This window comes from Phasianus colchicus, chromosome 5 (genome assembly GCF_987193195.1).
Source record: "Phasianus colchicus chromosome 5, bPhaCol1.hap1.1, whole genome shotgun sequence".
NCBI classification, from domain to species: domain Eukaryota; kingdom Metazoa; phylum Chordata; class Aves; order Galliformes; family Phasianidae; genus Phasianus; species Phasianus colchicus.
In genome coordinates, this window is record NC_143440.1 from 1447653 (window position 1) to 1473011 (window position 25359).

Here is a 25359-nt window from a genome sequence, read left to right on the forward strand (position 1 = left end):
AGACAATGTTTCAGGAATGTAGGCCTTGAAACATCCCATTCTCATCTGTCAATTTAAAGCTATATTAATATGGTTATCTGGAGCATGCATGCATGTAATGCAACAATAATGCAAGTGCAAATAAGTACGAAATGTGTCTGGAGAGAAATGCTTTAACAATGCAAGCAAATAATGAATAAATGTAAGATTTCCTTAACCCCTCCATTATAATTAAGAACTGATATTGCTTTTATTTTCATTTTTAGTATCTTTGATACATAAATAAAATGCTTTTACCATGTAGAGAGTGCTTTTCTTGAGAAATCACACAGGATGTGCAATTATAGAAGTAAAAAGAATAATATAAATTTAAATATGTAAATTTAAATAGAATATTAAAATAAATCTTTTGAACAACTACTGAAAAAGTATAAAGAAAAAAATATGTGCTTGTCAAGTATGCAGTATAAATAAGTAAAATTAAAATGGATGACTAGATAGGTATAACAAAGAGGCAACCAAATAATGAACGTCTAAAGAATGGTTGTTACATCTGATGTACTTCATTGTATACTGTAGGTAATTGCTATCCATAAAAAATTCCATGGCTTCTGTATAAGAGATAATTTGACAGGCAACACCAGTACTAAGCGACAGCAAGTACAAATCCTTGGCAACTGTCATCCTGCTGTTGAATTCACATCTAAAACTGTGTGATAACTTTGACCTGTGTAGCTGTTACTGAACCAATATCTGTTCAAGTATATTTTTCAGTTATGGAAAAAAATGTTGGCAAGGAGCAAATCAATTTCTTGAAAAACCATATGGACTTTTCTTTAGTATACTGTTGTTTTCTATTTAAAGAAGAAATAAGACAAAATGCACTGCAGTTTGGTAATACTGAATAATTGTAAAATTCCTATAGAGAAGAAAAATAAAAATTTTGATCTCTTACAGATTAAAAAAAAAATAAATCAGCAGCTAGGTAGTAAAATTTTCTGTTGTAGTCATTACAAAATGTATTCACTGATTTGTCCATGAATAAACAGTGGTTTAATTGCTTGTAAACGGGACAAAAAGTTGTTAGATCTCTTCAGCTTTTTAGCTTTTTTTGTTTTGTTTTGTTTTGTTTAGTTATTTGTTACTTTTTCATTTAATATCCTGCTTAAATTTCTGTTAACCTTTTCTCCTTGTATCTCTATCTGAGCATTTTTTCTTGAGCCATAAAAATAAGGACCCTCATGTTAGCTTAAATTCACTTCAGTTGGGTAGAAATTTTGGTTAATTAAGGAGTGCCAAGCCATTTTTCCTGGCTATTAAGCACCATTTCATAACAAGTTTTTTATGAGATTTCTGCATATTAAGTCCTTCATTTTATTGTGTTTAATCTTCAGAAGGATGCGCACCAGTGTTATGTCTAATTTTGGGTTTTCTCAAGGTATGAAACAGCTCAGCTGTTATAAATACAGAGAATAAAATTTCTCTTAATAATTGCGTGCTTCTGTTTTCTCTTTGAAATCATCTCAGTTAGGGTGTTGGAGTTATTCTTGGGTACCCTAAGATTTACATACACTGTGTGTTTAAATAATAGCTATGATAGTAATTGTTAAGAAAAAGCTGAACAAGGACTGAGGAACAGGATAGAAACATCTACAGTAATCCTGTAGATATTTTCTTTGCATTTACTCTCATTTAGTAGAAGGAACTTTAACAATACATAAAGTCATAGCCTTTGGCTGCACTAGACCAGTTACGTAAAGGTTTACTTGACACATATAAATAACATAATCTGTAGGTAATACCAACTGTAATGTTAAAATTCTGTCAATGTAGTTGGTGCAGTAGTTAAGGTTAAAAAGAAGGAAGCTATCTATTGAATGAAAAAAAGACAGCTAATAGATTTCATTGTAAAAACAAATTTTCCTTTGGTTTTGTAGTTGTTTTTCTGCTGTTTAAATGTGTAACAAAACAGTCTTTTAAGAAAAATGGATTTTACAAAAACAAGTCCCTCCTGCTGTCACTAGTCAGAATTTGAAACATAGCATAATACATTTAGTTATAATACTAAAATAATTTTTTTGATTGAACTCAAATGTTTGGTATTCCAGCGATTGTGGTATTTTATTTAGTATAAGGATTTCTGTGCAATGCATGCAGACAAATTTGGAAGTTCATGCTTCTTTGACATCTTTTATATGTCCTAAAAAGAGAATATTCTGACAGTTAAGAATTACTTGAATATGAAAGGAGATAGAGTTCTTGATCTCATCCTATTTCTTTCTGTCTTCTTTATCTTTGATACTGCTGTTGGCACAGTTACGCTGGTGGTGATTCGGATCTTCTAAAGATAGGATAAAGTGAGACTGCATGATCTTCATATGGGTCAATATTCCATCCAGGTCTTTGAACTGTAGTCTATAGTAATTTTTTTTTACCATTGATAGTAGCCTCAAGTTTAAAGTTTGAGGGCTTTTTTTCTCATTATTTTAAATGCTTCTAAAAAATTACATATTTCTATGATATAATTTTATATTCATTTTATATGAAGGAAGGCTTGTACAGTGCTAGTGCAGTGTAGTATTGCTGATATACCTACTGAATTTCACCATCATCCTGTCTTACAACACAGTATACTATTTCCATTATGGTCCTGGCTTATGCGAAGATATTAATAATTCAGCTGAATTTTTAAGTAAGTGAATTGATTTGGATTTGCAGAAGCAAGAATCAGGTGAAACTCCTAATACATTTTTATAAGGTATTCTCCAACTTCAATTAAGTTGTTGTGTGCTTTTCAGTGATTAAGTTTTTGGAACTCCTTATAATCAGTCATTAATAATGTAAACTAGTGAAAAAACAAAGTGTAGAATTTTGACTATATTTATTATATTTCTCTTCTAGGAAATGTCTCTGTTCCTATGCAAAAACAGCTCTTGAAAATACTAAAGAGAACCAAAGCTCTAGATAACTTATATTTGCCCATAACGTGTCTGCAGTGAGCAATTGTATCAAGAAGGTCAAAACTTCAAGATTGTTCTACACATCAAACAAAATCAGTTCAGAGCTGTGATGGTCTATCGGATATACAGACAGCTACAAATGAAGCTGTACAGGCAATTTCTGTCTTATAGTCTCATCCAAGAGAAGTAGACCTCAAAGTGTTTCCACAGGTCAACTAAGGTAATCAAAGCTTTTCTCTGTTGCTTTTAATCTAATGTTTGATGCAGTTCGGTCACCTTGTACTGGTGATTCAGTTGATATTCTTAAACAGACCTTGGTAACTTTTATTAAGGTTTCTTGACCTAACTGGTTCTTAGAATACGTCTTTTAAAAAATGTATTGATTTTTATCAAATATTTCCAACAGACATTTCAGTTAGCCTTGAAAATTTTTAGCGTGCGTAGTAATAAGTGGTTAATATTTATCAGGTTGATTTTCTTTAAAGGAGAATGTGATTCTCCATAATGAATCCAAGAATGAGTGGATCCCATCTGGAAAATGCCAAGAACACAATTGAATTTTGGAATCTGCCACGAAGATGACTAAAGTGAAAAGCTTTTTCTCGTTAGTGTGTTCTGTTTTCAGTTGGAAAATTGGCACTAACCTAGGCAAATGTAAACAATTACAGTTAGCCCTTCAATTGTGTGCTGATGTGATCTCAGAGTACAAATGGCCTTAAATTTGTTATTAAGTGTTTTCTTATACTGCTGAATCCAAAACCACCGAGTTATATGTCATTGCTAATTTTGTATGATAAGATACGTATTGTAATATATTTGTCCCCACGTGTATGAAAGTCTTAAACTCTAGAACTCAAAAAGGTAATTTGTATTTACTTTTTAAAAGGGAGTAGATTCTGGGTTTTCTATTAACGTGATTGAGCACTCAATACAGAAGTAGCTACTCTAATTTGATGACATGATGTACTTTAGAAATACTTAAAGAAGACAAAAAGGCTTGGATTTTTATGCGGTCATCTTGACATTTAGGAAATGTGGAAATTATTAAATTGTTAAGATTGCCCACATACCAGTATGTTTTAAGTGAAGTATCAGTTCAGCACAACCTGAAATGAATGGGAGTATTGCCAAGGGTTTTCGTGGGAGAGAGATTAAAATCTTAGGCCTCAAACCAATTTTGAGTTTTGCATGGGAACCTCTTGTTGCAGACTGGGACGGAGACCGTATGTCACAAATGTTTGTTCTGAAGTATGGGATTTCATTATGAATCTCCTCTCCATCCCCCTCCCCCCACACACACTTTATTTTTTCTTCTGAAAATAACCTTGCTGTAGTATTATACAGAAGTTATCTTTGATATAAGCGTTTAAAAATAGTGGTGGCTTTTTTTTTAATTAACTGTTTAACTTTATTCTGCTAGCTGCAATAAACATATTGTGCTATCAGGGAAACAGAAACAATTAACAATTAGGCGCTTTTTTGCAGTCACAGTACAGGCATAATTGCTGTCAATTTGATTGAAATCTTGCCTAAGAGATGCTATTGTTGGTGCTTACTTTTTAAACTAGAACCAATAATCTACAATGTCCGTTGAGAGCATTTTGTAATTAAAGGTTTTCTCAGAATCAACTAAAATTTTTCAATTTTTATTTGTACTGATAGGTTTTGAGAAATATTAATAAATATTTCATAAAAGAACTTCATGATAGGGTGATAGAACTGTGTTTTGAGTATTCTAGGAAGTTCAGAGTAAACTCACTGTGGGATAGACTAAGTCTATTTAGCTTAACACAACCTGATTTATCTGTAGTTCCTATTTTTTAACTCACACACTAGGAACTAAATTCTTATGCTCTGAAGAATTTTAATGACTATAAATCCAGATTGCCTTTTTGCACAATTATAAGCATTCTTAATAATTATATTATTTAAAAAGGCAACAATCTTAGATTCTTTTTTTAAAATCCTAAACTGAATTTTTTTTCAGCAGAATTAGAAGCGCTCTCTGTTTCAAAACTCTGGCATGTCCCGAAGGCATTTGAAGTATCTGAAATTATTAAGCAGCAGCCAAATGTAATCAAAGTCATAGCTTACACGAATGGCAAAAGAAAATCTTTGCTAAAGTTTCTCTGTCCTTAATCCAGTAGCATCTAATAAAAGTTTTCTTGCATGCATTAACTTTCTTTATGGCTTCTGCTTTGAATTCCAATGCAAATCTTTTTTCCTTTAAAGTTACATGAAATTCTTTCTTTTTACACTATTCCTAAAATGTGACATGTTAACAATTCCTATAAGCACTAAATGAAACAAAGCTATGGAAATACAGAAAGGAATAATAGGCAATATTACTTGTCATTAAAGGCAATCCTTTTAAACCAATCCTTTTATGGGTACATATTTTCCTTATCTTGTCTGTATCATAAGATATTATGGCTTCCAGTGATAATCACTTAAATACTAAATGACTCATAGTGCTGCAGATTGGTAAATTAGTAGAGAATGGATTTCTGATTTCCAATTTATTTTTTTTTTTCTGACTAAAAAGGATCATAAAATCAGTATGTTTGTAATCAGTATTCCTTACCTCTTGTATCCATTTAGCTGGAGGAGTGCACTAAAAAGCTGAGTCTGAACATGGCTGCACAATGAGAGTTCTTGGCAGACAGCTCTGAGCACTAGAACCTAAAGACATACCCCATGATGCCGACGTTTATATTTCACCCGAAGAGACTTTTTTAGATCCATTTAAAAAAAAAGGTAAAGAAAAAAAAAAAAAGAACAACCCAAACAAAAACAAAATGAAGAATCCCCAGCAAATGGCTTAAGGGTTGCAATTAAAAATTATTTTCATTCTGTCTTTTTGCATGGTTTAACAAAACTAATGTTTACTCATTTACAGCTCAGTAAGAGGATAATGTGCTTAATGAAAGAAAAATCTACTGACAGCCACGTTTATTGCCCTTCATTAGCATTGGTACTTAATTTAATATAGATCTGAATAGACATTAGGGAGCCTGCAGGAGGTTAAATGGTGAAAATGTAAAGAGATTATTGAATTTACTGTTTAGTTTCAGTGACATCAAACAGACAAAATTAATTAAGCTTATTCCACTAGTAAAAATAATCCAGAATGTAAGATTGGATTTATTAACATTGCTGTTTATAATTTTTTGAACATTTATTCTGGCAACATAGAATATCTGCTTTATCATGCTGTATTAATTTTACATTTTTCAGTAAGACTATTATTAACAATATTCTTTTCTCCTCATTCCCTTATAAGTCTGCTAATTCCGTTGGTTTTTTTTGTTTGTTTGTTTTGTTTTGTTTTTAATAAGGGAAAAGCTGTTTCTGAATCATTTACATTTTAAACACGAATAAATCTTTGTCATGTTTTAATATCATGAAGTCCATTCTGAGAGTTCTGCAACAAATTTGGGACACCATTTTATAAAATTAAGTAGAGTTTGGCATTAGATTGAAGGTATCAGATTGAAGATATCAACCGGGTATTATATTCGATGATTAATTCAACTGGCATTTGTGTTTAAGAACCATTAATTAATAGAAGTTAATGTATTATTAGAAGCAAAACGTTTATTAGTATAGAGTACGTGTAGGTCTAGTGCAGTGAGAAATGCAAATAAGAAAAATTGTCTAAAGCTAAATGAAAGTGTTCAGTTTGTATAATCTTGTAAGAGTAAAGGTAGATATAATTTTTAAAAATGTCAGGAATAGCAAAGAAGAAAATCAGAAGAGCAATAATTCAACTAGTGAGTGTATATTTTATATAGAAGTTCTTTATATATAATATTCACACTCTTTAAATCCCTTGCAGATTGGAATTATTTAAAGCAGACGACATTTCAGGAAGATATCTATATAGCATTCATAGCTGACTATTTGTCTAAGAAAATGACTACTGTACAGTTCTTTGTACATCCATAAAAATCTAGTATTAATTAGTTGCGCCTTTGTGATCTATGTCCTGTAATTGAAGGGATATGTAAATATTCGTGGAGATATTCAGGGATGAAACTTAGGTTAGTAAGCCTGTGTCTTACATCATCAATTTTATATGCTATAAACTCTACTGGTAACATGAAAATTATTCTGATACAGACGACTCATTTTCTAGAATGACTATTGTGAATGGTCTATATATTCAGATGTAGATATTTTTACTTATTCTTGAAAAATGTATGATAGAACTGATATTTGCACTCTAAGTATCATTGAGATGATACTGTTATTTCAGTAATTTTGTATGAATATTGCTATAATTTGTTACAAAATCTTCACTGGCCTGCATATAGCTGAACATTATGATAGATTTTTAAATTAATTCTTTATTTTATTTCTTTCATTTTCGTCTCTCAAGCCCAGTTCAAAACAAAAACTTCTGTGCTTTGTCTGCTATCTTTGGCTGTGTTTCACTGTAACATGCACTGCTGTTCTTTTAGCACCAAAATGTTGGCACATGTTACTGAAAATTTCACACCATCTCTTGCTGGATCAGCAAGCTTAACCTACCAAAATCTGGTGTTGTTGAATGGTTTTTGACTGATAATCAATCTTTTTGCTGCTCGACAGTTGTTGCTGGGACACAGACTAGAGCAGGTGGCAGATGTGCCTTGTCTTTTGAGAAAAGAAAGAGTAGGTGAGCTTGGGCACAAAGTAACATATTGTGTGTCCATTAAAAGGGTAAATATAACAGGAAAAAGTCACTGCTGTAAGTAGAAAAACCACCAATATCAGAAATAGGCCTTTTTATATTCCCGTTTACAACTTTAATAGAGCTGGAAAATGACACTAATGTAGAATTCCGCGTGCTCAGAAATCAGAACTGATGTTAAAAGTGTTACTTCTCTAAATAACATCCCATAGTACTTTTTCTGGCTTATATTTTTTGTTATTTATACATAGTATGAGAGTATGAGTCAGAAATATATTTTAAACTAGCTTCAATATATTGAAGATAGATTTCAGAGATGTATAAATATTAGAGAGGCAGACAGTGTGCATTTCATTTTTTTTTTCCCTAGCCCAAGACTAGGAAGAGAGAATAAGGTGGCATAACTTGTCTGTTTGAACGTACTGATTGCTGTATTAAAATTCTTAGTGCATAGACAACAAGTTCAAACTTCACCAGCAAATCCCTTTTGCATGATATACTCCAATATCCCAACCCTGAAAAGTGATCGCATGGAAATTAGACTTTTTATACGTACAGTTACACATAAATATTTGCAAAGTCAGCATCTTTGTTGAAAATCTATATTTTAAATATTCAACGAGTCACGAAGTGTGTCAAAGGCATATCATCTTGCACATACTTTCATTGCTTCAAGAGATATAAATACCTAGAATAATTAGAATTCCCAATTATGGCTTTGTCCAGTTGATTTGGGTTTACTCACCTCCTCATCCTTCTTAGATATGAAAATTTAAGTTCAGATTTGGGTTAAATGAAATAGAATACAGAAATAGTTAACTAATTTTATCATCTGAGATAGAAATTGAAAGCTATCACTTCTGTTGATCTATTAAAATGTTTATAATATATACAAGTGACATATCAGTTAAAGCGTCATTCCAATTAGCTAAGAAAAAAGAATCAAGTCTCAAGCATTATTAACATATTTTGGAGAGACTATTGTAGAACTTGTATGTTGCAGAACTGTGCCAAAGAGTTAATGCTCTGTGGTATGTTATTATTCCATGTAATTTACATATGATGAACATCTGTGTTTGTATGTAATGATGGTTTATTGGAAATATATTGGAGAGCATATACATGTGTCTGTTTGAAGGCATTTGTATGTATAACAGTTGCTGAGCTTAAAAAATATTACATATTCTTATTTATTCTTTTCAATACCTCTTGTTTCTTCTGTCAGCTTTTATTATAACCCCCTTGCGTCTTTGCAATTGAATTTCAGGTGTCTAGTATACTGCTTCATATTTTTCTTCATTAGTTATGAACTTAAAGTGATAATAAGTTCTTTCTATTTAATTTAATTCTAGTAACAATAGCAACCTTGCATAAGAAAATAAATTAGCTATCGCTCTTTCATAAAACGTTTGTGCATTTTATCACTTCTGCTATTGCAGAAAATATGGCCACGTATAGGTTTCCATTCAGTATTTTTTTCATTTTCTGTGTTAGCCATTTACCTTGAACATGCTTGAGAATTACTAAATTGGAGATAAAGGAGTTTTGAATGACCAATTGATTGTGTACTTAGACCTCAGTCAAACCAGTTATACTCAGAACTAATTCACTGTACTACTGAGAGTGATTTCTGTAGGAGCTTTCAGAGAAGTGAAGTTAAGCATTCATATTTTTGTATGTCTATACTGACCAGACATATAGCTCACCTGTGGGTAGTCTCGTTCTATACAATTCCCAACTTACCTGTGCTGATCTTAAGCTGAATCACTTTCTAAAGACAGCATTTTGGCCAAAATATTTTTGCTGATGTGCCATGCTCATATATTTTTTGTAAGTCATAGTGACATGACTTCTCTGCTGAAGCATGGCCCACTTTGCAGATCATATAGGTCACTTCATCTAATTAATCCATTTTATTACTAGGGTGTAGGGCATTGATTATGACTTACCTCCAGATCTTGTGCTGTGGATGACTGTATTAAAAGAAGTTTTTTGTGTTCTGTGGCTTTTTCACCACAAGTGAAAATATATTCATATTTTATTACACAGATTGCTATGTTAGTTTGGTGACTGCATTAAAAGATACTATGTCCTGTTCTATTCATTTAGGAGTGTTGGCAAGCATGCTTATATCCTGTTTTTGGTGCAAAGGTAGCAAAATGCAAGAATCAGTCTAGTCATTTTAGTCAAGACATTTACCATAACAGTAAGTTTTATTTTAATGAATGAGATTTTCTTGTCTCAAAATAATTCACCATTATACAGTTTTAAAAATAATGTTTTGAATATGTTTAAACAATGGAAGAACTAAGATAGTGTACTTTATATTCATTTACTATATTTAATAGTGGATGAGTGTACCTTCATTTTAGTTTTTGTTCAACTGTGATGTTCACAGTTTTAATTATTGATTGATTTGGAAATGTTTTATTTCCAAGCAGCATTCTAAATAACAGTACTCTTGCTACAGACTCTTATAACAAGCTCTTTTTCCCATCAAAATGTAAGAACTGAAGTTGTCACACTTAAATTTCAGAAAAAATACATGTCCTCTATGATCTTGAAATTAACACCTTTTATTATAATTTTTCTCATAATTACTGTAAAGTGCAATTATTTAAGTGCAATTTTACTGGATTTTGATCTGAAAAAAAAAAGAATATGCTATCAATCATAAAAGTATGCAGAAATATATATTTCATTCTCAATTATGAGCTTATTTGTCTTTCAAATAGATTTCAAAATACATCACAGGACTTATTGGAAGCTATACAAGTTTGTTCTTGAATCTTCATGTATCAAAATGGTCTTGGATGCTTTAGTTAGACAGTAGCTTAATCATATCCTGAAAGTTAGAATAACAAAGCCCCTCATTGTTCAGAGAGATGCAAGTATAACAGAGATTATATTTTAGATTTTGTTTCTGACAGATAATGTACTTCATTATTTTATCGTTGAAAAACTATATTCAAATTATTACTGCAGATTTTTACAGCCCTTTCTTGTTGTGATTATTTATTTGAAATGTAAAGCATCCACTTCAGAGCTATTTTGGAACCCTTCTTGATTCTAAAGTTTCCCTTCTAGCCACTCAATGGCATTGAACTCTTTAGTGTTTCATTTTCAGGAGTCTAATGGTATCATCCCACATTTAAAACACTGCATCTCTTCCTCCTTTAGATTTCACAATTAGTAGATTCTGCTTTTGACACCAAAAGAAAAAGTGCATGTAGTGTTCCCTCTATCACTTTCACAGCAGATTTTTATAAAAAATGTCTGTCAAGACATTGAGTCATATTGATGGTTCAGTAACCGTAGTAAATGTATGTTGTCTGGCTTTAACTTCATTTCCTAGACATAGGCTTCTCTCTCCTGTACACTAATCTTGGTAGTTTCTTAAAGAAATAAGAGAAATCTTTGTGGTGTACTTTAGCCTGTTGATGTTTCTGGTCTGTGAATAAATTTTCCACCATGACAGATTGACTAGATTGATTTCTAGGAGCACACAATAGGCTTTATGGAATGAGAGATGACAACTTAACTAGAAGGTGTAAACTGATAGTCAAATGTGATAATATGTATTTACGTGTACGTGTGTGTGTGTGTGTATGAAGTGGCAATACACACAATAACAATAAAGTGTGTATATATATATATGTATAATAGTATTTTCTAGACTGGACAATTATTTTCCTAACATAGCTTTAAAATTATATATTGTATGAAAAGAATATGGAAACACTAAGGTAGAGCAAATGCATTTAATGTAGTTAAATGTGAAAAGTATAGCTCTGTTTTGTCAGTAGTCTGATTTGACCTTCTGAGTCATGTCATAGAAGTCAGATCCAGGGTAAATTTTGAGAGCTATTTATGTGCAGAAAGAACCAGGGTTTGGAAGGCAATTTTGTCTGTATCTTTTGCATAATCAGCTAACAATCTTGGTCTGTAGAACCTTTGCCTTATTTCCTTTGCACTAAGCAGGACTATTAAGATGAAACACTCTTTACTTAATGCAAAACATTAAGACCTCTCTCTGCTAACTTACAGACTGCACTAAGAATCTATTTGAAGTATTTTATACTTAAATCTCTGAACCTTGGTATAAAATCCTCCAAAACAAAATTTGGTTACTAGAATGGAGAAAATTGGTGCAGAATGGAGAAGTCTTTCCCAATCCACAAGGAGACGGTCTTGTTATTCTAGATCTGAGAAATCTAGAAGTTCAATAGTCATTCTCTCTCTTTTCCCTGCCAAATAGAAGAAAAATGTTTGCATTGTAAGGTGTCAACCTATCAGCTGAATTTTGGGCTGAGATGTAAAGCCATAACTTTAGCCTTTACCTTTTACCTAGACTCTATATGTTTTTCTCATTGTTGATGCAATAACTTCAGATTTGAGTGCAAATAAAGGAGAAATGAATATGAAATGGCAAAAAGAAACAAACAAACCCAAAACAACAACAAACAAACCCCAAAACAAAAAAACTGAAAGCTTAACTTTATTTTAAACTACCAACATTGTATTTTGCATTTCATGAAACCATCTTCATTGCTGCTGGATTACTTGAATGTAATCATAGGAAAGTTTGCTTAAATTTTAGTATTGATTCCCTGTTTAAGTTGTTTGGCTAACATTAGAAATTACAGTGGCTAATCACGTATATTTTCAATTTTTTCCAAAGTAAAATGTACCTTCATTATTTATTTATTTAAGAATATGTGATATGTTTTTTGTAAAGTAGCGTGTGATTTCTGTCACTTAAACCATTATGGGAAACTTTCATCATTCATTGATGAAGCTAAACCTATATTTGTGCTTTGGGAAAAATATATCAGAGTATTTTCACAAGCTGGGGGTTCTCTTGAGTTTTAATGAATGCTAATACCATGACTTTGTTCTTGAAAAGCTCATGGAAAACTTCAGGGCAGGGGAATGATATACTTTGATTGACAGAAAAGATGGGATGTTTATAATTTTAATCAAATTTAGAATTAAGACATACTTCAAATAATATGTCAGACTAGTGTTAATGAGTTTAAAATCTAATGACAACAGCTGTCATTACTAGTTAAATATAGCCATTGTGCCTATGGCAATTAATGACACTTCTGAACATGCAGAAACAAAAAATTCTGAAGTATTTAAAGAAGAGGGAGTGACTGTGAACTTATCTAAACCCAGGAATGTGACCTGGGCATAATGTATTTCCCAAATACAGAGGTTTCTGTAACTTGAACAAAAGATGTAATTGAATGCAACATTACATGTTGTTACTACTAGAACATTCATATTTAAGGACACTTGGGCATTTTCTCTTGTTTCATAAATATATTTTAGTATATTATTTAATATATTATTTATAATTATATTATACAAACTATATATAACGTGTTACATTATATATTAAAAAGTCTCAGATTCATTTCTGCATTACTGTGTTGCTCCCTTTAAAATGCATTGCTTAGTTTTTGGAATCATTAAAAGTTATTAACTGGGGAAATTATGTGCTGTGATTAATAGGAACAAATATTTTTTTGCAGATTAAATTGTAGATTTATGAGGTTATCAAAGTTCAGTTATACATTTGTTGGAATTTATTTCTAGCAGGATCTGAAAAAAGGGAAAGAAATTAGATGTGGGTGTACCTATAAATAACACAGTACATATCATACTAATATCAGTGTATTTGTAATACCGTTTGGTAGTTCCTTTAAGCCTGGAAGTCTATTCCTTTTTATTATCATTTAAATAAAGTTTCTTATAACTCTGTAAATCTTGTTATGCAGTGATGATGTAAAACAATCAAGAATGAAGGAGATAGGTGATGGGAAAACAAAAAAACTGAGTTAGTAATTTTGAAATAAGTTCATTGTATTGAGAAATTTATTTAATGCTTATACATTACCTAGACTTAGATCATGAATCATAGTTTAGTATTTAAGTGGGGAATTTCAAATTAAAATGTAAGTGCTCTGTGAATCTATATTTGTAATTCTGTAAGCCATGTTCTTCAACCTTATTAGCAAACTCCTATGTCATCATATCACTAGGAATCCTTTTACTGCAGGAAGGGATTACATGAAATAGGGATATGAACTATAATTCTGACATTTTGAGATGATTTAAAAAAAATTCACAACCACTTTAATTAGCACTAGCAGTACCAAAGTTACCATGTGTTTTGAGGGAGTTACTTCTACTTATCTGCAAGTCTAACAGTAATTTCATTTTGCTGAGTTAATCTTCACTTTTTATATCAAGGTTTTTACTAGTATTGCTGATCCTGTTTAGATGTTTCAACAACTAACATTAAGCACAATACCAAACAATTACTATGATTCTTTTTCCCCTTATATTTAGTTAAATTTCCCATGCTGCATCTGTGACTGCTTTATCATGTCCTTTCACTGTGCCTCTATGAGAGTCTGTCTCTCTCTTTTCTATGTAGGTTGCTCTGAAAGTAATTCCTCCTATTTGTTTCCATGGAAATGACAACACTGTTTGATAAAGCAAATTCTCAGCTACAGAGCACTATTTTTCAACATTGTCATCTCCACTAGCTATGCATTTTCACCAGTGTTGAAGAAGAGTGTGCATGCCTCGCTCATACAAATCTGTACCACTGGAGGTGACCCAGTGTTTAGCAGTTGATACGATGTCATTGTTGCTAGGAAAATGTTGCCCATGCAGTCCATCTTTCATTGGCCTGAACAGATGGTAGTCAAAAGATGCTAAATCTGGACCATTTGAGGGGTGTTGTAGGGCAGTCCAGCCAAGACAGGCAATGTAATCCACAGTCTTCAAACTGATATGGTGCCTGGTATTATTGTGTATTTCTGCACAAAGGTATTCAATTCTACACCTTTGCTTCATCTGCACTGTCAGATGCCACTTTGTCAGACTGCCCCATTGCTGCCATCTTTTGCATGACAACAAACTGTAATGGAATATTGGTGATTGAACTTCTACTGTTGTCCACCAACATCTGCCACTGATGTTGTTGGCTAACATAATGAAATAGAAGGTATGATTTTCAGAGCAGCCCTCATATGTCTTACTCATGGATTCCTGGTTTGTGAACCCAAGAAGATAGATGTCACACTTCTCAAATCAGGAAGGATCACGGTGGCATAAAGATGTGCAGCTTCATTAATGTTCAGATAATTTCAGGTAGCAAAAGTAATTTGTTACTTTAAATAAGGGAACACAAAGATACTCAAGTACTGATTTTATGTTTACATTGCTCTGAAACTGTGAAAGCATCCTCACTGCCTTATAGTGCCTGCTCTGTGTGTGTGTAACAGACTCATTGATGTATGTTCAGCCCTGGCTAGGAACAGTGGTCATGCTTAGCATTTTTTTGTCCATTCATATCTTAGAAGGCTTATTCCTGTTGTGTTTGAAGCCTCCTTGCAGGCTTATACTGTAGAGTATGGACAAGCTTGACTTTCAGAGTAATTCTCCCGCCAGCCCTAAAGGGTATTTTAGATATAACCTTAAAGGGTAGGCAGAATGTATCTTCATCACATTCTTTGGCTTAGGCAGCAGTAATCTTCCTATATTTGCCTTAGGGCATCTACGTGCTCTTATCGTTCAAGGCCAAGCAGTCTGTAGGTTTTACCTTCTGTCATCTTTCATTAGAATTTCAATCAGCTGCCAGTTCTTTTCCAACTATCAGTCTGCTCAGGAAGAAGTCAAACTACACTTATTAATGTTGATACCTAAGCAGAAAAACATTCTTTTACGGTTAACCTCAGCCAAGCAGTAACACTTCCTTGTATGAGAAATAGCACATAATATTTGTCCAATAAAATGAATTCATCGATATCCTACCCAATATCACAGCATAGACTTAGATTAGGCTTTGCCAATGTTAGAGCTTCCTCATCCAAGGCTAAGTCTTCTGAAAAGTCTCTGAAAATAAACCAATTTGAAAAATTTGTGGATGACAATCAATCCATCTTTTAACTCGCTCTTGTCAATTAGTTGAGGTCTTAAGGTCTGTTTTCCAGTGTTAGTAGACGTGTTTTTCTACCAGCAGGCAAACTGGTTTTGTAACCATCTCTTAATTAAAAGATCTCTGTTTTCTGGATAGGTCAAGTGTATATGTGATTCAAGATTTGCTGTTCATGTGAATTTTGAGATACATCTTCATTACTGCAGTCATATACCACTTGTAGCCTGTAATGATAGAGGTGCCAAGAGATAGTCAGGTCATCCTATAAGCTGAGGGGAAATGGTGTTCTACCTAATTAACAAAAAGAATGTTCATAAGAAAAATATCTTCATAAACTGTTATTCATGGACTTAAAAGTAAACTTTCTGTAAGTGGTTGATGTCCTTTGATGCTTGAGCATGTGATTTTAAAAACATGTTTAGTTGAAACTCTTTGTGACCGTGTGCAACTTTTCAGGATTCCCGTTTCTAAGATGGAAGTAGCAAAAAAAAACCCATCATGCTTCTTTTGTGAATAATAAATTGGTAAAAATGAACACTTCCTAGTTGTTTAGTAAGGACTTACACACACAAGGTTGTTAATTGCGTTCAGTGAAGTCTCTGCATTTCTCAATCTAGCATTGTTAATTTAACCATTAGAGGCAAGAACCAGTGCTGTTTGGCTGCATTCTACCTGATGTTCTAGTTTTGTATATGCTGAGTAAAATACTATTTGGAGTCTGTCAACTTACTACTACTGGTGATGGCAAAGTCCTTTGATGCTGAAACCTGATCAATGACAATGGGAATGCTTCGAATTTTACCACCTGATTTCCAACAAATTCATATAATGTGCCCTTGCTAATTGGATTTCACAGTGGCTACAGAATACATACAACTGTAAATGGATGTGTGCTCCTTGAAAGATAAAGATAAGACAAAATTTGCAAATTTACAAGGAAAAAGAAGTGCTCTGGAGAAAAAATCAGGAAAATTATTTCTATGTTATATCTGTGTTAACAAGTACAGCACATAAAAATCAGATCTGTGAAAGAAAACAATTACTACAAAGTAACTTAGATCCACACTACATAAATTTTAAGAGATTTTACCCTGGGCTAGCTCTTGTCTACACAATGGACTTATGGAACTGCTTAGAGTAAAACATTTACTCACCCAAATCAGTTTGCATACTCTGAAACATTTCTGTGATGTGAATCAAAGTATGTTAAGTGGAAGCTCCTCAGTATTTGTTTAAATTAGAAAGTTAACATAGGTGCATCCTTGTGGAGGGAAACATACTTCACTAGTTTGTAAATGACTCAAAATAAAACTTATTTACAGATTGAGAAATAATTTCGGTTACAAAATGACCCCCACTGGATTAATAGTTTTGTAAATGCACATCCTCAGTCATGGTAAAATGACTGTACCAGAATTCAGTTAAGTAATGTTATCTAATTTTCACTGAGGATCTGATCCATTGACTTTAAAATCCACTGTGAAGTTTCATATGTTGACAGTCACAGAGGAGATTTAATAAAGAAGCTAATCCATGGTTTACTTTTGCCTATACCAGTGTTGGTGGAATAGTAAATTGTGTTTTGTCTTAGGCCAGCAAATCATCATGAAATCTGGACTGCTTATATTTTTGGGGCTTTGAGAATCCGTATGTATTAATGTAATCAACATATGCTCTGTATTTAATAAGAAAGTAGCCTCATGGTATAAAGATTTGTGAATAGAAACAATTTTTCAAAAGAACTGTCATGCACCTACGTAGTCCAACTGTAATAATAGCAGCATGAGACTTACATTTTTGAACTTACGTACACGGACCCATTCCATTAATGTCAATTGCAATTACAAAACTAAGGATCAAATTTTTAACTGAGTTAATCATCTCATTCCAATTAATTTTAGTGAACTTAGATTATTAAATAATTTTTAAAGGCCACTAGTTCTTAAGTTTTGAGTGCATTATTATCAGTAAAATATTTATTGCTGCAGTATTCTAGATACTTCCTGTTCATATTTTATGTGCAATGTACAATGATATTCTTTAAAGAATTAATTGTAAGTGCAATTTGTGCAGAGCACTACACCACTTAGAGGTCAATTTCTAATGTTCAGAAAAGAGGGAAACAAACAGTTGATGTGAAATAAAGGTGTCATCTATATGATGCAGTGTCAGATATGAAATTCAAGTGATGTACGAGAGGGTCAGGCTTAATTTTTCCGAAGCAGAAGAAATGAGAGGCATTTCATTTTTGTAGGTGAGAAGTGAAATGTTCCTCTCTGCTCACTGAAAGAGGCATGCTAAGGTGAATTTTAATTATGACTAAATTGTGGTATTACTCTTTCATACCCTGAACATCTGTTCCCTTCAGGAATGATGATTTATGCGGGCTATCACTGCAGACAGCTTGCTACAGCTTATGTCACGGTTAGTAAGAAGCTGGTGGTAGTATTTCAGAAAATACCAGCATCTAAGGGAAGACAGGCCAGTGTGTATTTTTAAGATAATATGGAAAGGGGAGCATGATATGTCCATTTTTAATTTTGAAGCCAAATATTGACTTTACTTATTTTTTCTTTTTCTTTCAGACCATCTGTCATTAATGAGGAAAGTAACTCGGATAGTGAATGGCCTGGTTCTTCACAATGGTTTCAACAAAAAGATGATGAAGGTGTCATTTCCAGCTGCATGTAGAAAATTGTTGACAAGAATTCTGACAGATTTATAGTATTTAAGAACTGGATATGGCAGGATAATTCTGAGACTATTGCATCACAAAATCAAATTGAAAAGGTAGCCTTTGCTTATTAGCATGTCTGAACGCATCTCCAAATTACCTTCATTGCTACCACTGGTTTATTGTTTTCTTGTAACTGTAAATAATTATTTAAAAAAGAAACAAAAAAATCTTTTGAATTAGAAAACCTTGGAATTCAACATAACTGTAAGGAAAGTAAGGTAAAATTTTCTCAGTGAACCTTCTTCCCTGATAGCTCCCCTGCTCTTTAACCTATACTTCTTTACCCAGTAATCAGCCTTGCTTATGATTATGCCTATTTTTGTGTGTTCTAACAGTACGTGTATCTGAGGATTTATTACCAAAGAATATTATTTCTAAGTTTATCTGAGGCATGGGTTATATATTTGAAAATACAGCCAAGTTTGATAAGGCTAGGCACTTAATTGTAAATATTCTGTTGCTAAAATATCTGTCTTGAAATATATCACGCTGTAACCATATAACAAAGTATTTTAAAGTTGCACTCTATGCAATTTTTTTTTCCATCTATAATATTTTTTGGTCATTCAATAGGTTTTAGAGTAATACACTCTTTTCAGGTAAGTCTAGAAGGTTGAATAATAAAACTTCTACATTCATTGCGATAAGTATAATTAAAATGCACAGATCAAACTTGTACATACTCCTGTACACTGGAGCAAAAAGGTTCACCAGTGATTTTTAAACATCACAATAAATCAGTAGCTTGATAAAGTGTTAATCAATCTTTGTCTTTTTTCCATGGGGATGTTTTTGATCTAGACCATTAATTATTGAACTGTGATCTACGAGGCCTTCTACTTCTTGTAATGGGTATCCAAAAGCAACTGAGGCTATAGTTTTGAGCATGTTTCAAGTTAGTGTACTCCAGCACTGTTGTTAAAAGAAGCTGTCTTGGCCTCCACCATTTTTATCCCATCATTCTGCAGCTTTGTGGACAGCATAACGGTTTTGTTCCATCAGTGAACCACATAGGGGAGCTGATGTAGGTAAAAGACAAACCAGTTAAAATTGTCAGTTTTAATTAGGTATAGTTTCTAGAACCTTGTTCTCTGCACAGTCCAAAAATGCTTTTGCATCTTCTCTGAAAGACAAGAAATCTTTGGAAAGTTCTAGTCTGTACTTCTTGGTGCAGGGAAGGGAGAACTAAAGACAAAGTTATATGTTTACATGCAACTCACATTTGCATTTTATACAAGCATCTGATTCTTCAAAGATAAAAGATGAATGTATTTCGTGCTAAAGATGCACATGAGTATGGAGTTAAATCTGGAAATATTACTAACTGTTTATAAAATTCTTTTAAATTATAAAATTCAAAAGAAGAGATTAGAGAGATTTTTTTGTATCCATTTCATGTTTGAAGTGGTGTGAAACAATTTTTCTGTTCTGTCAAAGTTTAGAAAATTTCTGAAGTAGTCTTAGTGAGTCTTTTCACCTTCTCTAGTGTTTTTTTTGTTTGTTTGTTTTTAAAGACAGACTAGAATTTGAAATGGGAGACTTGAGTACAGGTTCTGATTAGATGAGAATCTGGTTTTACCAAATCTATTTGAGATGAGCATTTTCAGCTACACATCTGCCTAGAAAGTTAAGGACCATTAGTTGCAAGGAATTGGAAACTACAACTACTGGAGGACCTTGAGTCCACTTAAAGAAATTGTGTCATATGTTTTCATATCTCCTCCCTTGCCAGAAAATGAGTTCTGAATTAAATTAGAACTGCATCAGAAATATGGCATTTGGGCCGAAATAAGACAAATTTGTGGAAAAATGAGCAACAAGGAGAAAATGTGCTGAATTTTAGTAAACCATAGTGGTATGCAACACCTTCAGAAAAGTTCTGTGTTTGTGCATGTTAGAATAGCATTAAAAATACTGAAATTAAATTTGAAATTGAAAAACTGAGAGAAAAAATGGCTGAGAAATACAAAGCTATATTCATGGTGTATTTTCTTTGTCTTATTTTAAACCATAATTTTTGAAGAGGTGGTATCACTCCTAAGTTTGGTTTGCAGTTACATCTGTTTAGATTTTGTTGAGGTAATAAATATATTTTCTACATTTGAACATTTGTTACTGATGTTGAAGGTGGGATTTTATAACTGAACAAATTTCTCTTAGCATTTACTAGACTGATACAATTTTATGTATTACTTTGCTTTTGTGTTCTTTATAAGCATCTTGAAAAAGGCAGTTTAGGATATTCAACTGACTCATCTGAATTAGGAATCATAGATGAATAATGTGATTAGTATTTTCCACTTCCTTTTTCTTTTCAACAATTTTCATTAACAATGAATTTCTCTTGGTCAAAGTATTGTCACTTCTGTCATCAAAATGTAACTTGTGTGCTATTTATTGTAGACTTTATTCTTGAAAGTTTTTCGCTAGCATTCTTTTGGTGACAGTTTCTGCTTCAATCATAGTGCCAATAGTGTTGATTCACCTCTTTCATGACATTTGCATTAGTATCCCACAATATAAAAGCTGCTATTGTGCATATTCTCCAGTACTGTGATTTCTGTACAATCTAAATACAGACAATCTAAGTATTCAATACAATTATTTTGAAGAACATGTAGCGACGAAATAGTACAGTACTTAGAAGACTGAAGTACGTGTTTAAGGTGACTGAGCTTTGCAACTTCATGTTACTCAATCTGAAAATCTGGTTCAACATAAAATCTTAATAGTGTGAGATTTCTCTCTAAAACTATAGCTCTGATACATGACTAGGAAAAAACAGAACAACATGGATGTTCAAATTAAGCAATTGTTACATTTCTAGAGATTAGCATATCTTTTTATTGAAACTGCATGCTCTGTTCAAAATACATAGCTAACATAAAGGTGTAGTACGGACGTGCAGCCTGTTTTTTTCCTGCAGCACCTAGTGTTATTCATGTGCAGTAGCAGACCATACACTTTGCACTGCTAAGAAGCCTTTTTCTCTAGTCACCTTTCTGAAGTAACTTTTAAGACATTGTATTGTATTTCTACCATGATTCTAAATGGTCTCTGAAAGCACATTTTAAAAAAAAACTACACAGGGTTTTCATCTTTTTGCATAGCTAAGCTAATTAGAAATTAATAACGGTTTTCTTTCTATATCTTCTAACATGTATGTGTCAAGTATCAGAGATGGGTTTAGTTTTTCTTGTTCATTTCCTACTATTTCTCTTTGTAAAAAAAAACCTAACATTTTGTTTTAACTTCTGGAACTGTTGTAAAACTAACAGTTACTTTTTTTCCCAAGGAGAACTGGGAATATTTGCTTTAATGTGTTCCTCAGAAATTTACATATACACATTCATATTTTTGTATACATATAGTCATTACCGGAAATCAAAGGAATCAACATCTGCACATTGAATTTGATGTGGATTGTAAACTGTCCTCCAAAGACATTGGTTCTCCACGTGATTAATATTTAAACTGTAGCTGTTTAGAATATATTTAGAACATATTCATACTGTGATGGGGAATTAATTGTTTTTCTTAATACAGTTTTAATTAATGCAATCTGAATTATTTGCAATAACACCTTTTTTTTTTTTTTTCCTAAGTTTGTAAGTGATTGAAAACTGAGGATGAATTTTAATTCTCCAGTAAGATAGTACTACAATATATGTGGAGAAATCACTGGCAATATTATAAGTGGTAAGTAGAATTTTTAGGACAGGTTTTTCTTTACCACAGCTAGAACTTAGAAAAGTGAATCTGGCATTATTTCTTTTGTCCTTTCTGTAGGTTGGTGCCCTTAATGTTAACTAAAAAATGAAGTAATAAGCTGCAGCAAGAGTCAGTAAATAAGCTCATTAATAAAGCTATTCTTTTATATAATTCTGACATTTTAATATTTGCTTTTTTTTCATCCTGTTTTCAAGTGATTGTCTATGTTTTTTTCTGTAGGTAGCTTTTTCTTTCTGTTTCCATGGGGCAAAACACAGCAGGGTAAATGTCCTGTTTATTTCTTTTACCCTTCTATATGGACTGTATGAAAGACATCACTCTAACTTTGTTGTTCAAGAGAGCAACTATTTTTTTCTTGGAGCTCTCCTTCAGGGCTGTTTTCTAACGAATAGTTATATCTGTGTTCTGTAAATTTACTTGTTTGATATTCAGATCAAAGCTTTATTTTAAACAAAGAAGTACAAGAGCTTCAGGCTTTAGAGGTGCCTGTGTCTATAAATAATTCTTGTATGGTGAGAGAAGTATCTAAGGAAAGCATAAGTCTTGTGAATTATTAAATGGACACTTAGAATCTTTTGGTTGTATGCCTGAACATATGTCTAGTCAAGCAGCCTGCTTAACTCCTTTTCTATTCCTAGCCATTTTAGGCGTAGGGCTTTCAGAGTTTTCTGTATCCTCTTTCAGGCCAGATAGCATTCCTTGTGTTTTAGGAAGGGAGGAGACTATCCTCATTATCAGCAATTTCTTATTATTATTTCATAGTTGACAAGTATTTTCAGGTCAAAGATATGTTCAAAAAAACAAACAAAAAAAAAAAAAAGAAGAAAGAAGAAAGAAGAAAGAATCCCTGATTATTTAAAAAAAAAAAACAAAAAAACAAAAAAACAAACAACAAAAAAAACACACACACACAACTGGGGGACAGAAATGCTATAGAGAATGCTTCTGAAATTTTTTGCAGTAAAAAGAATGTGGTAATCTCAGCTACATATTCCACAAACTATCTGTGGAAAAAATGATCATATACTATGTCAGTATCATTGAAACAAGAACTCACTGATATTTTCAGGACTTCCTACTCTATGTGACTGAATAATTTATCTCTTTGGTGGCACTTGTGATACTGATGACATCAGTGACACATAGCACAATAAGATATGTGTTAATCCTTTGTATGCCTCATTTTCTCTAATAGCAGACTAGCTGCACTTACAGCAGTGGTAGCATTCATATAAACATAGGTTACTAATAAAATATTTGCTTTAGACTAGCATTTCCATTTAACTCAGTCGCCATGAAACAGTCTACTGTGTCTTCACAGTGAAATCCAGTATTGCAACTAGCCATCTTCAATGCCAATTGCACGGCCTCTGTAGCCATCAATATAGGTATTTGTTTTCTGCACTTCATCCTACATTTAATTTCAATTTCTGTCTGACATTTTTATCCTAAGATGTGGAATTCAGTAGATGTGTCTTGTTTGATAGATCCAGAAGTAAACTGGGATGGATCCCATAGCTTGAGTAATGTTTTTCTTTTTTATCTGGCTAAGATCATAATTATGAATTTCAAAGCACATCTCTGTGGAGCTTGTATCTTTCATGTTCTCATAGAGATACAAAAATTGGCTCTATGTCTACTATCAAGTATTGTGTGCTACATATTATTTTTCTCCTCTTAGGAGTTACTTAGGAGTTACTTCCAGTTACTGGAAGAATATATTTTAATTGATTTCTTATTAGCTGGTCTAGTCAAACCAATTTAAAGCACTATATATGATGTAATGTAATGTTATATAAGATTTACATTATTGTAAATGTATTATTATAGTAGATAATGTCTACCAGTATATATGCAATATATTATTGCATATAATTATCTGTATTATTTAATACTAACAGAAGAGGTATATGTTTTACATTAAAATTTAATACTTAAATAGAACTTAGTGCTCAGTTCTAAGTTCTACTTACCTTTGTAAAGTTCCAAAACTCCTTTAGAAGACACAACTGAATCTATTGAATTTATTTGACGTGCAGAATATAGTCCTTTGTAAACATCTTATTCTATTCTGCATAGAAGACTCGCTACAAGGAGGCAAAATAAAAAGATTGTTGAACAGGTCTGTCAAATGTGTAGCTGCTGACATGGTGGGTTGTAGACAGGAGAGCATTGTCACGGTGTTAAGTTCCATCATAAGGCATCTTTACCTGACTAAGTAATTTAGAGTGCATAAAAATGATATGAAATCAGTTTTTTCCTCTTTCTGGCATACTATCTTGCAGCATGCTTATCTGGCTGAATGAAGAACAGCACCTTTTATTCTTAGGTAATAACTCCGAACAGTATCTGGAGTTGCATGGCATGATATGAAATCTGAATATATCCCTTCTTACGCAGCATTTTTTATAACTGTAGTCCATTAGGAGTAAGATTTTGCCTGAATAAAAGAAAGACTTCATAGGCCACAGCTACAAATTTTCTCTCTCATTGTCTCCAGGATCTCTGTCTACCTTCTCCATAAATTCTGTTCTTATTGAATCTGGCAGTATGTATTGTTTCTTTTCTTCATACAAGTCTTAAAGAACTTTTGCACATGAGAACTACTGGAGAAAGGATGGTTAACTAGACAGACAGGAATGCCGTAAAATTCAACAAATGTAAATGCTAAGTCCTGCAGATGGAAAGAATAATGCCATCCACCTGGCTGGAGAGGTAAATAACTGGGAAGTAGTTCCTTTTCAGGAAAGGATTTGGGGTTCCACTGAGCATAAAATTATCCATGAGCCAGCAATGCACCGTTGCAGCAAATGCCAACAGCATCCTGGGCTGTATTTCAAGAGCATCATGAGATGGTCAAGAGAGGCAGTTCTTCCTCTGTTTGCCACTATTGAGGCATATATGCAGTGTTGTGCCCTGCTACGATTTCCCCAGTACGGAAAAGAAACAGACACACTTGAGTGGGTCTAATGCAGGGCTACAAAGATTATTAAGGGACTGGAGTATTTTTCTTAAGAGGCAAGGCTGAGAAAGCTGTGACTTTTTAACCTCAAGGGATGAGTCAAGAAGGTTCATACCAGCATGCGTTAATATCTGATAGTAGGAGAGTAAAGAAGATGGATCCAGATTATTCTCCATATTCAGTGAATTATGAGCAATGGACGTAAATCCAAGTGCAGGAAATTCCATTGAAACATAAGAAAAAGAATTTCTGCTGTGAGGGTGATCAAAACTTTGCTCAGAGAAGTTGTGGAGTCTCATGTTTGGAGATATTCAGATTGGCACTGGGCAAAATCCTGAGCAATCTACTGTAGCTTGA

The 25359-nt window shown here is 32.8% G+C and overlaps 1 protein-coding gene across 19 annotated transcripts in view; it reads left to right on the forward strand.

The window, feature by feature from the left end:
• The window catches only part of LOC116237840 (uncharacterized), a 202483-nt gene that overhangs the window by 8439 nt on the left and 168685 nt on the right, over positions 1-25359 (forward strand). For 18 of the 19 annotated variants that reach the window (XR_016466559.1, XR_016466558.1, XR_016466563.1 and 15 more), the window contains exons 2-5: positions 2881-3159; positions 5541-5696; positions 18157-18361; positions 21914-22007. The gene's annotated coding sequence lies outside the window, so the exon portion shown is untranslated. The remainder of the gene's footprint in view (positions 1-2880; positions 3160-5540; positions 5697-18156; positions 18362-21913; positions 22008-25359) is intronic. The other variant, XM_090140145.1, reaches the window with a different exon arrangement.